Source organism: Acanthaster planci, linkage group LG03 (assembly GCF_054643075.1).
Source record: "Acanthaster planci isolate LZ-2023a linkage group LG03, COTS_SCS, whole genome shotgun sequence".
In the NCBI taxonomy this organism is placed as follows: domain Eukaryota; kingdom Metazoa; phylum Echinodermata; class Asteroidea; order Valvatida; family Acanthasteridae; genus Acanthaster; species Acanthaster planci.
The window spans coordinates 20,280,342-20,291,097 of NC_141779.1; the positions used below are offsets into that span (position 1 = coordinate 20,280,342).

Below are 10,756 nucleotides of genomic sequence, written 5' to 3' on the forward strand. Positions count from 1 at the left end.
TAATTGCATTGTGTGCACTTGGAATGTTAATTCAAGGTGCACATTAATTAACATTTCATCCAAACACAATTCTTCCACTTATCATTTCAGGTTCCTTTTCAGTTCTTAAAACCAAACTGTGAAACCAAATGATACATTATTCAGTACACGGCGTGTCTAACATTTTTGACCAACCGTGATAGTCCTTAATCTAACACAATCTCACTGCCGGTTTAGTGAACAGATTGGAATTAGTGGGCCGATTCGATTTAGGGTCTCTGGTCATTCAGAAATCTTCAGACGCCAATGATTGCGTGCCTGATCTTGAATACAATGTATGTGGCTAAATTAGATCGAGCAGACTTGCCCCAATTATTTAATTTTTTTTTCAAAGTAGTATCAGATGCTATCTTTCATGCTGCATCGGTCAAGGAGGCAAATATAAAAGATCTGCCTCATTTTAAGCGTACGAGAAGAAATTGTTGGCCAGCTTCCTCAAGCCTCCTCGTGGCAAAACAATTCCAGGTCAGTTTCTCCTCGTCTCAGGCAAGGCGGCAAGGGAGCTCAATCCTTTGGGTCTGACCTGCTCCAACCCTATGGTTAGATGCTGTCATCTGGCGATTCTGGAGGTCATCTTAAGACCGTGTTAAAGGGTCGCCAGGAGGAGATGTGCACGAACGTGCACACGGGTAAGTCCACTCAGGACAGGAGGCCTTTTGAATGTAGTACACACACCATTTAGCAGCTGGGCAATAGGAGTTGTATATAACGTCTTTAGTCCAGTAGCAGCCGTGTAAGTATTGCAAAATGACAAAGTCGAGGTGCAGTCTAGAGATCTGAGTAGGGGATTTACTCTTGTATGGTGCTAATGTAGGATTGCTACGAACAAGGCGGATTTTCAGGCTGATAAATCCATCCATTTTATGCTTCACGTGGGATTTTTCCCTCTACATGTATTCGCCCTCCTGTTCAGATTCATAACTTCAACTATCACTTCTTGCCCTGACTCACGTCGATGAATGTCTATTTTGCCGTCTTGAGCGTCACAACATGGGAGACGTAATCCGACACATATTTATGCATGACAGCTAATTCCCAGCGGAGTCATAGTTGAGTGGGTGGGTAAGGGAGTGTGGGGGCGGTATAAAAGAAACAAAAGTGTCTACCTAGAGGGTCTATTTCATGCCTTCGCACCATTCATTTCTTCTCAGAAAAAATAATTCGATTCCCACGCTGTGCAGTCAATGTCAACAGAGGGCGTGCTCATCTCAGTAGGTGTACCTTGTTTTTTCTTTTGTTCTTGTTCTTTTTTTTTTTACGAAAGTTGCAAACAGACATTTTGTCTGAACATTGGCGGGTAACCTTTATCGTCATTCTTTATTCCATTACTGAAAAAGCCTGCTCCTGCATGGACCGAGAGCTGCACTTGGCTTGGCCATAATCCATTCGACCCGATTCTGTCGTGTGAAGATAAAGCGCGAAACCGTTGAGTGAGCAGAGCTAAGCTCGATTAATTTGAGTGGCCAACCGTCCTGCCTATGCTCGCGCCACACTTATTATATTGGCAACAGGTGGCGTGCGCAGGTGCGAGGAGTGTCCAAAGCCCCGAATGTGGCCTTTTGTCTCCGAGGAAAAATTGCTGGCAATCAAAATGAATTAAGGCCTGGTCTGACACTCAACGTCAGGGTCTGGGGGGTTATATCGATGTTGCCGTGTTGATGTTGATGTGCTGACCGACCGACTTGAGACGGCGTAGCTCGGTTCATCTGTTTATCAAATCAATAACAAAAAATCTGATCGAGCTTGAGAGAGTAAGCTTGTGCAGTGGAGATCCCAGAAATATATATTTAAACCTTCATATATACATGTATTAAACTTTAGTTTACAACTGCAAAACCAAACTAGATATAAATTCAAAGGTCGGTTTTATATTCAGAGAATGTAATCACTAAAGAAAAAATAACACTTAGAGATATTTCAGAAGTAAAAAATCAATATCAATAACACTATTTTTTTTTCAATGTAATCCCTGCCAAGTCCATTTTTTAAACGAGTTTTGTACGTGAGCCTTCCACCTGTTTGGATGAGGCATCAAAAATTTCCCGGTGATATTCACCCTGCTCAAAAATTTCTACAAAATGACTGGATAGAAAAATCTCACTGCAAATCGTCTCAAGATACCGCCAATAATTCGGTAGTGTGTTCTCCCCATATGTCATGCTCAACAGTTTGTTTGGTTAACATGAAACAATTTATTGTTTTCATTGGATTTTTACTTTGAATTCACAAATACTTAATTAGTGCATTATTTAGTAAGATGAGTATATTGCGTTACAGTTTTAAGACGAAATTGCAAAGCGATTTTAGTATTGTTTTATAGACAGTTTTAGGTAGTACATGCTTTGAGGTGTGCGTGCGTTTACTTTGTTCTGTGTTTTTTAATTGTGAACGAAACAGTGTTGAAGTTCTTCTGAACTGTCAAAGCGTCTCGCGGTGGAACTCTTTGAGATCCCAGAAAAACGGCTGAAATTCGTCACTAACACTTAAAACACACTGGAAAAGCAGTTAGACTCGGTCGTGAAAATAATGAGGCGTTTTGAACTATTCACGGCTCAAGATCCAGGTCATCCCGCTCCGTACAGGCCCTTGATTTCATAGAGCTGTCGACGGATAAACCAACACGGGTGTTATCTCCCCAGATTCAATTTACGCAGGGTGCATGTGGGTTGGCGTGGCATCGTTGGTATTTCGAAAGCGTGGCATCGCGCTAGCGCAACCCGGCAACCCAACAATCCATGCCCGTCAAATGTTCTCCTCCCCCCCGTCCTTGTTTTCTCCAGGTAGATTTTTCATCTAATTTCATGTGACTGACAGTTTCGTACGATTACTGGCTTCTCATAGGCATCTGAGTCGACAAGATTGACTATAGTGCATATTCATTCCATGCTGGGAAATAAGTCGGCAGCACGATCTGTTATAACATCTTCAACAGTCCCGCACTGGTATTCATGTCGCCAACACTAGCAGATGAGATTTAGCTTTAGCCATTGATTTCTGCACATCTAGAGTGTGATATTGGGGAACCCCAAAACACACATCCACAGGCCTAATCCACCTTTATTTAGTTCCACTTTGTTATCTTGTCAGTGACAGACTGTCTCGAGAGGTTATTTCTGCCCATTGAATTCAACATGGCAAAATATATGAAGGTAGGCTTAATGTGTTATATATGGTAGTGTTGAATGATGGTTCAGTAAATTTCCCCGCTGTGCAACCTAAGGTGTAGAATCTTAACGATAATATTAGCAATGCCAGGTTCTTCCCTCGCATGCTTACAACACACCATCTCCAAACAGTAAACTGCCAGTCTCACCCATAGAAATCATTTACTTAGATACCGTGATTGATATGGGGCCGATGGGAACCCCCCCCCATGTTCAATCCCTATACACACTCTAGACTATTGTTACCTAACACATCCCCCTAGAAGTCTGTAAAGAATTCCTGAGATTCTGATCAAACAATGACTAGCACACAGGCGGGGCGGGGGCGGTTCTCTCCGCCCCATCTTTTTCATCACATGTTTACTTACGATCTCTGTGGTCCCACCTGCTGCGTCTGGATTACAAAGGACGATTTGGAATTAGGTCAACTCACAGCTGGGTCTTCTTTCAGTTCTGAACTCGCCTCGCCAGGCGCACAGAGACTATGGAAACGCATACACTGCGCGTGCAAGCAACAAAATGTAACCATCCTTCCGTCGTCTTTGTCGCTAGGCAACAGAACGCCCTCGTGAGGTCGCGTATAAAGGTACTAATTTACAGCAGAGCTCAAGATAAGCGAAAATGTAAGACAAACGGACAGGTGGACAGCGAAACACACATGACACGCTTTCAAACTTCACACCAGTAGTTCACACAATCAGACACCGGCGGAAATTAACGCAAGCGATGATTGGCAGGAAGACATGGGGGAGGTGAACCCGAAATTGCCCTCGATGAAATCCATACCTGTCTTCGGGTTCTACCTAACAATACGAATCCGTGAATTGCATGGGGAGAATATTGATCACTCATTCCAAGAATTGTTTACAACCACTGGTATAGTTACTCAGTAACTACGTCGGGGAACTAGAACGAGATGATTAGGGATCGTTATTAAAGAGGAAAGGGCACGCCTTGGCGATTACTGTTTGAGTATGGGCAGTTAATCTACAATACGTCATTGCGACCAAGATTATTGGGACAGTTTTAATTACAGAGACTTTTATCGTGTCGCCAGGGAAACGCCTTTATCGCAACCTCTCGTCTGTGCTTCGCAACAGCAAGACGCCTTGCACGTCTCGAAGTCCAGTATACATCCTACAACCATGTGAGTCGACTCTGGGATAATGTTGCTTCTGTTGCTTCTGTTTTGGGATGTTATTTCCTGTTTTTCTAGCACCTATTTTTTTTTATTTATTAAAGACAATTGAAGCAAGACCATTCCAGTCCAGAGCGCCCTTTCTGCAAGTAATCCTCCCATTCAGATGTGAAGTCCGACATTCCCAAGAGTCCTGCACTATTTCTCCTGAACAGGAACGGAACGCACTGTTTGAAAAGTTAACGAAACCTCCGATTCTTTGAGAAGCGCGCACACAAACTCCAAAAAAGGAATTGCTCACATGGTGTTGCTGCAAACCTCGTATTCACCATACATAGCTTGACGTCTCACTTATTTACTTGTGATTGAGTGGTTTTTTCTGGCATTAATTTAGATTCACGAGCCTCCATGTAGATTTTTGTCATCTTTTTTTTTGCCTATCTTGATTCTGCTTGTAAAAACATGATGTGTGACCAAAAGGCGAAACTTCGACAAAGCCATCATTAAGTGGTCATAATTAAGTGGCCATTTTTTACACTTCTAAGTAATTGAGTAGAATTAGACTAACTTGGAAACAAATGATGGTGACTATTTCACCTGCCTATGCTGGTGATCTTTTACCACTCAACATATTTAGTGTGGTTCTCAGTATTTCCCTTAATTTAATACATGTAAATGCTGAATACTTTAAATACTACAGTCGGACCTCGTCATTAAGACCACTGCTAATACAACATTCAGCTTACATGGTATCTTTAGGTCCCAATCCTATGTTTTTCGTAATAATACGACGTTTCTGCTATCAGGTAATCTGCGCAGTCCAAACGACTTCTTATTAATGAGGTTCAACTGTACTTTGTTTTACCGTATGGTGGTCTTTGGAAAATTCCCAACGCATGATGAAATGTGACAACCTATAGGACATTAAATTTGAGGGCAGAGTACACTGTTCGAAACGTCGAGTTATTCCCCGGTTCTTCTCAGAGTCACACATACTCAAGAAAGAGATTTATCCATGGTGTAACTGCAATCGTGTTACTCATATAGTTCTTTCACCATGAAAACCCTCAAGTCTTATCTGTCTTCACGTGAACAGTTCAGGAAATGGTCACCCCATGTTCGGTAATACGACCCAACCCTTTATAGTAAAAGAACTTTTTACCCAACTCTCTTTGAGTTTGCCTTCAAGATATGTGCATGCAATTGGCTCTTCGTTAAATCAGCGTGAATCACTTCACGTCTCTCAAGAAATGAGTCGCGTTGGATACGGAAGTTAACACATGATTTCAAATTCTGCGTTACAACTTTAAAGATTCCCAACGGATTTTCTTTGAGACGATGTGGTGTCTTATCCTCTTCCTGTTTTTCCGAGAACATTCTTGCCAGTACCTTATTCAGTAATCCAAAGCCTGACGGAAATATCAAAGATTGTATCCTGTAATCGGCTCGCCTCAAGTCAGCAACATTCCCATGTTTGGCGCATTTGCTCCCTTCTTCGGGAATGAAACGAGCAGCGCCAGGCATTGGTCGCGGTTACCATGGCAGAAGCGTTGTTAAATTAATGTAGGAAATGTAGGGACAGATGAGTATTGGAGTTGGATATAAAAAAATGACAGCAAGAGAGTTTTTTGTCTTTGGTGTACACATTGCTACACGAGTGGTTCATTCGACCACTGCATAAAGCGCGAGGTTCAGTCGACTGAGGTTGTGCAAATTTCATTCGAAAAAAGGTAAATGAAAACAGTCACCTCCGGAAAGATTGTGTGACGTGGTTCATTGAATATCCTGTACAATTTTGTAACCACTCAAGCAGACTTGGGGTAAAATGAGTTGCAAGTTTCCTCTATGTTCCAATGAAAGAACTTCACCCAAAGTAATCTCCACTTGTGTGTTGCACAATAAGACAGCAAAGCCTTGGTCTTACACCGTGGTGTATGTATTGGGCTGCGTAACAGTGTAGTGGTGTGTCCACAAAGACTATCACCTTTGTCCAATGACAGACACGTTCGAGGGCAGTGTACCACCAGCGACCGATGCTGACGTCCATCCACGTCACACACCCGATGATTAGGTAGGAGACGGAGAAGATGGACGGAATCAGAATGGGGTTGATCGTGGAAGGAGAAGGTTATTCAGTGCAGCAGTCACACTGCAAGAAATTATGGAGCAAGGTGTTGAACAACTACTGGATTCTGCTAAATGAAGGTAAATGCAATGTGTTTCTCAGACCCATGAATTGGGCGATGCCTAAAACTATTAAACTCGTATAATATTACAGAGGACCCTCATCCCCAAGACACCTCACACCCTATTAACTCATGATTAACCTATCATTTCGTCACATAATCTATGATGCTTCGAACGGCAGGCTAAGGCAATTCGATAATAAATTCAGGAAACTTAGCGTTCCATTTATTGTTTGGCCCCATTGACCAGTACGTGCACCGTAACAGTTGTCAGTAGCTGAACGGGAAGTTGCAATTCCCAAACCCCGTTCTTTGACATTCTATCACAAATGGAAGTCCTGTAAGTCCCTTAACTCCATCTTTCATTCAAGATATCAAACTGTGAAAAGAAAACATTCCTTGTCATTGTTCACCCTGTTACTTATGACTGATCTTGTGCAAAGTCGGTGATTGACTTTTTCTCCTCGAATTTGATGTCATGACAATTTTGCGGCAAAATTTCACTGAATGCGAATACTTTAACGTATTCGCAACGCGAATATTTGATCTGACCTGACAAATTAGCGTTCGCCTTCGTTTTCTCGCTAAGTATGAGCCGGCCTTCACACGTATTTATAATATACGTTTGCGCGGGGACGTTGGTTGCCTCGTCCCCAAGCTGCGATTCTTCAACCATCCAATGACCGACTTGGGGAAAAAACTTTGCCGGTGTTGTACACAACATATTGGACAATCCAGCGGATTGTATGCGAACACTCTGATCTCCAGATCCATCAGGCGGCAATTTTTTTTCTGTTTTTATACGAGGCACCGCATAAAAGGTGAACGCTAGCGTGCGTGCCCCAAATTTTAAATGCATATCAATGATACAACACCTTGGTGAGAGAGCAGTTTTAATGTGAGGGCGCACTGCTGAACGACTGGAGATAAGGCCGTGTCCGAATTACTTGGTTGTAGCCTGAAATCCACGGACGTATTTAATAAACCTGGACTTGCAACGCCCTTGTACGAAGAAGAAGCCAACCAGCGGCCATTTTACCGAGCCGAATACAAATGCGTGGGTTGGCTCCCTTCTATTGACGTCGGGAAGAACAAAGGCGGGCATTGCCGGGAAAGCTTCGGTATTCGGCTCATTAAAATGGTCGCGAGTGGATTCAATGATCCCTCTTAGCTGATTAAGGGCATTGCGAGTCCAGATTTTATTATACACGTCCGTGCTGAAATCACGCACTAGTCTATGGTAGTGGCCGAAGCCAGTTCACAGAGAATCGTGCGTAATTTCAATCCATAGCCAAGTAATTCGATGTCGTCTATGATTGGACAGAAATGACCGACTCAGGATGATGCACGACGAAAGATGGCGCCATGATGACTTCTCATTTGGCCCTGAGTAAAAGGCGTAGTTTAGGAAAACAAATACCCAAAGTCAAAGTTCTTTTAACGCCATTTCGTATCTCTGAAGCTGATTGTCAGGTTTATGACATGTACAGTTGAAGTTTTGCCTTGCCATTCTGTACAACTATCATGAAACAACCTTTTGTAACTTTGGCTTCAAAGGGTTCCTGCGGCAGTCATCAACAAAACACTACATGTAGTTAGATCCGTGTTCAAATTAAGGAAACTGTCCCGTGTTAAAGCTCCCGCTCACGTCTAAACTAGAGGGCGCTACGTAAGTCTTCGTAATGCGTCTTAATCAATGCGAGTCTTGCGTACAGACACTTTTAAGCACGATGTAAGGAGGTGCAACTTGAACTTATGCGTTTTTCTTTCACTAAGGTTAGAAACCCTCATTTTGGAGCGAACACGCGTGCTTTATGCAAGGTCGGTTGTGCAATGCCAGATCCAGACATTTGTCCGGGGAGGGGGGGTCTGGCCTGTAAGTTTGTTTTTGTTAATTTACGGACAGGCAGACACATGGGTAATGCATTACATTGGTACTGATGCATATAACATTATAAGAAGGGTGTCATCTTTTTCTTTGCTACAATTATTTCATTTTAAATTTTTTTTACGGTGTTAAAGCTGGTTTTCTGTTTGGTATTCTGTATAGACGAGTTTAATTTTGAATTTCTCTCTTTAATTGTGCTGGCAGGTTGGCCAGTTTTCCAGTGATGTGTTGAAATGGGTATTCTTCCTCTATATTGTGCAACACATTCGGAGTTGGTGGCTAAGTATTATCGATATCATATTAAGAACTGTGCAGATAAAGCGATGGTCCCGAGTCCTCGATAGTTTGTTCACAGTCTCATCAAACGTTCACGCAGGACAACCAGTCCTCCCCCCCCCGGCTTAGTTGCAGTGACGTATCCACGGAGGGCATGGGGGAAACTTGCCCCCGGCGGATATTTAATTATTATTTTTTTACAAAGAATACTTCATAGGTGAGTAAGGAAGAAAGTAATCGGTATATTTTTCATCCCCATGAAAATTCGTGACTAACTTTCTAGATGTCGCATACGCAGTCGAACAGAACAGACAGAGCCTGTTTGTTTCACACTGATCCGAATCTCGATCCAGTGATTAGGCGAGTTTTGGTGTCCTTATGCCAACGATGGATCTCTGATCGTGACTCAGATCTGTGTACCACAAACAAGCTGGGGAGGGAACCAATCATGCACAGCACACCCATAAAACCCGTGATTTCGAGGCAACAGCCATCTCCATATAGACTCGTAATTATTAACTTAACCATGGCAAAGAAATTCGGATACTCAGAGTGATGTGTCTCAATCGATACCTGCAGCTCAGCTAGTGTTGAACATTGTCTGACCAAAAAGCTAAATGCACCTGCACCACTCATCTCCGACTGGAGAGGGCGTCATCAAGACCGAGGGCTTGAAGTCACCAGGGCGGTTTCTTAATGCTCAGCTGGTGTCTCCATCTCAGGCTTCGCTTCTAAAATTGATCCCAGCATGTAATCCCATATAACAGTGTTCTGATTAAACAGAAAATTATGTTCTATCGCATGGAGTTCAGTGTTCCAGTGGCACTATCTAACTTGTTATTTAGCTGTAGGAATTGAAAGTTGGGGGGAGATCAAGTGAAGGCTGAGACGAAGACTAAGGCGAGTTTTGGGCAGGAAACAAGCACAGAGGCATCCCTGGAATCCCAAACGTCCTTACGCATGCGCATAACGTCTCCTCGGGAGACCGAAGATCTGACATTGGGTGGTTTGTGGATAAGGCCGTTTTTGTGGACTTTATTATTCAGGTAGCAACTTCAGTGTTAAGCATTTTCTACTCTAAAATTTGCCCGAAAGTGAGTTTTTGTTTCAATCGTTCAAGAACTGCACATTTCATTTTCAGTAACCACCAGGAGATTTCATAAAGTAGTTGAAAGCACTCGTTTCATAGTACAATTTACACCTTTGACAATTTAAATGGTATTTTAAATGGTATTAAGTCGAAACGAAATTGTTCAGACCATCAATAAAAGATTGTGTTACCAATTTTTGGCAGAATGATTTACCAGGTAACTCAGTCGAAGAAAAAATGCATCTGTCAGTATAAGATGCGTTGTCTTATTGTATGATTTGGTCTGTGAGAGAAATTAAATAAAGTCGATTTAAAAAAAAACCCGCCTTACTTACTGCAAGAAATTTTCAGATGATAATTATTAGTAATTAATTGGTCATTGCAGTTTTGCAATTTGTCTTGAGTGGTATTGATTTCAGTTGTTGAGTAGTTGAGTAGTTGTCGCAGAGGGTTTGCTCATCTCATTTTATCGGTATTTGCGTGTTTGTGCATATGTACATAAAAGTATATATCAGTGACACAATTTATAAGTGCCATAATATCAGATGTTGTCGAAAGCCGATTAATAATTACCAAGTAGCCACCCCCTTGCCTCAATAATGACAACAGTACAGTAACACCGCTATTATTTGCAGCCGGTTAATTTAAAAACAAACTCAGCGCACCCTTTGCATTATAATTGCTAATTTCATTTTGGATACAATAGGAATTCTGAATAAGACTGACACATGTTTGACTGCATATGTCAATACAAGTGGCATTTGGAATTGTTGGAACTGTGTGTGAATTCTTGTTCCATTGAGTCAAAAAGCAATATAAACAGAATGTAGTAACATCCAACAGTGCACGGTGTACAATTAACACTTGTCGACGGAATTTCCGATTTTAACAAGGATTTCTCTTTCTACAGTAAAAATTGGTTTAGACTAATCTTTACATCGCTAGATCAATCATATCACGGTTTCTCTAAATTGT

General features: G+C 42.0%; 1 long non-coding RNA gene across 1 annotated transcript in view; it reads left to right on the plus strand.

The window, feature by feature from the left end:
* Positions 1-7,618, plus strand: part of LOC110991058 (uncharacterized) — an 82,838-nt gene extending 75,220 nt beyond the window's left edge. The window contains exon 5 of the long non-coding RNA XR_015424621.1: positions 6,342-7,618. This is a non-coding gene — a long non-coding RNA (uncharacterized LOC110991058). The remainder of the gene's footprint in view (positions 1-6,341) is intronic.
* The last annotated feature ends 3,138 nt before the right edge of the window (positions 7,619-10,756 follow it).